The 2,295-nt window shown below is 35.6% G+C and overlaps 1 pseudogene across 1 annotated transcript; it reads right to left on the minus strand.

Annotated features, from left to right (window-relative positions):
- Positions 1-541: 541 nt before the first annotated feature.
- LOC100809748 (protein PLANT CADMIUM RESISTANCE 2-like) lies at positions 542-1,893 on the minus strand (annotated as a pseudogene). The gene is made up of 3 exons (XR_005892290.1): positions 1,716-1,893; positions 1,435-1,647; positions 542-1,329 (listed from the first exon to the last, which is right to left on the minus strand). The product of XR_005892290.1 is annotated as a protein PLANT CADMIUM RESISTANCE 2-like (transcript).
- Positions 1,894-2,295: the final 402 nt, after the last annotated feature.

The raw sequence follows: 2,295 nt of genomic DNA on the forward strand, positions 1-2,295 counted from the left end.
TATGAGAAAAAAAAAATATCAGCTAGTGATAAAATTTGTTTATTTAAAACTTTTATTTTGATTAATTAATCATACAAATCAGTCAAATCATAAGTTATAGGTCAGCTAAAATGTTTTGTAAAACATCAATTTTTAATTTATTTTAAAATATTTTTCAATTACAAATGAAAGAAATGAATTATTTTTTTCTGATTACACCTCTCATTTATTAGTATCTATCATAAACAATTAAATAAATTTAGAATTATAGTTTAACTCTTTTAATAAAAATATTTTCATCAAGTGTATTTATTTTGTTATTATAATGTGTATACTTAACAAGTTTTTAAAAAGTATATATTAACTTGAAAGACAAAGAATATGAGATGGGAGAAAATATTTCCTTAGAGACAAAAGATAGTTAGAAGAAGGCTACGAGGGAGGAGGCTGTGTTGTTAGAGAATCCAAAGGTGATTTTTTTTTTTTGAAGTTTTATTTTCCTTTCTAACATCTTTTTCGAAGAACTTATGGGTAGTATTATTTAGTTTGAATTGTACTTTTAATCTCTCACTTTAGCTTTAATTTCGTATTTGGTCTCCTGATTCACAAATTTGCTTTTTCTGTTTTATAAAATTCCCGAAAGTCTCAATTGCAAGTTGATCATTAAGAAGTGATATCCACTACCACTGAAAGCACCTTAAATTGCATTTTTTACCCATCTGTGTTAAAAAAATTTACCCTAAAAATTCCCTAAAACCAATTTTTTGGGCCTTTTCCGTCGAGAAAAAAAAACCCTAAAATGAATTTCTATTTTAATCATCACCTTCCTCATCTTCCCGGAACAACACCCCTCATCTCCCTCCACCTCAACCTCAGTGACGTTCCCGGAACAACACCCGCCGCTGTTGGAACTGTTGTTGTTGCTACTACTGCTACCGCCGCTACTGCTACCGGTGAAATTTGTCCCCGAATCGGGGCCGCACAACACGCTCACGGGGCAGTTGGTCGGAGACTTCGAATCACTGTCGTGATGGATCAATCCATCGTCCTCCTCGCCTCTGCGCCTCGTGTTTAAAGGCTCTACCGAGTGTTTCACCTCCGTTGGAGACGACGGCGCGTGGCCGTCTTCGTCCAAACCGTCCTTGAACCCCTTACTTTTCCCCGCACCTGAAACTCACCGACACGAATCAGAAAACGGAACGGAATCGGCGAATGAATGGATCAACGAAAACAATAGTGGCAGAGAGGGATTCAGGATGTATTCAACAACTCATGCCCTTTTCGACTAATGGAGCTGTTGCAGCAGTCATGGCTACTTCCGACTTCGTTGCTCGACATTTCCATGCCACCCTAACCATACCAAGTTGAAACAAATTAAAAAAGGAATTTGGAATGCTTCTTCTGCACATATATATATATAGCTGGGTATTTATCAAATACATAATAATTACATACCAATAATCATGTCAAATCCACGTTGCTTAAGCTCACGATACTCTTGACTGAGGGTGCAGGACTCGCAACAGCAATGAAGCAGGCAATCCGTACAACCATTCCCCTTTAAACCATACTGCTGTCTCATCTTGGAGCGGTAAAAGCATGAGTATAGCCACCCACAACCAACGACACAACAAATCAGTGTATACAGAGCCCCACTAGCACCACATGCTGCATATATACTGAATAATTAACAATTAATGTTGAATTTTTTTTAGGCTAGACTGTTTAATTCTTACATGTGGATCCCTTGTCTACTATTTCTGCAACTCGGCCAAAGGTAACACATGGACACCATCACGTTATACAACCTGAAACAATAGTGGCAGCGAATGAATCAGCAGATGATGGTGGAGGTACTGTGCCGAAGACGAATGCAGAGAGGGATTTAAGAGGCTTTAGCGGTAAGGGATTCATAAAAACATTTAGTCTACGGGTTTTACCAACGTAATTTATCTTAACACAAATGGATTAAAAAAACGTAATTCAAAGTGTCTTTAAAGTGGGAGATCAAATGAACGTGACACATTTCTAGTTGACCATGATCGCATTTGCCCTTCCTCGAAGAAGATAGAAAGTGCCTTTTTTTAATCATGGAAAATGTAGGTGAATGAGATTTTGAGACTCGTTAAGCTGAAGACAAACTTTAAAGCTCAAATAATACTTATTGTATTACCTATCAATACAATCTATCTTTACATTAATAACGGAAATCAAATATATGTTTTTTTTAAACACTTCCTTCATTCTTAATTATAAGATATTTTTAAAAATTTGTTTGTTATTTTTAATAAAATTATTTTTTAATTTTCAGATATA

Source organism: Glycine max, chromosome 7 (genome assembly GCF_000004515.6).
Source record: "Glycine max cultivar Williams 82 chromosome 7, Glycine_max_v4.0, whole genome shotgun sequence".
Classification (NCBI taxonomy): domain Eukaryota; kingdom Viridiplantae; phylum Streptophyta; class Magnoliopsida; order Fabales; family Fabaceae; genus Glycine; species Glycine max.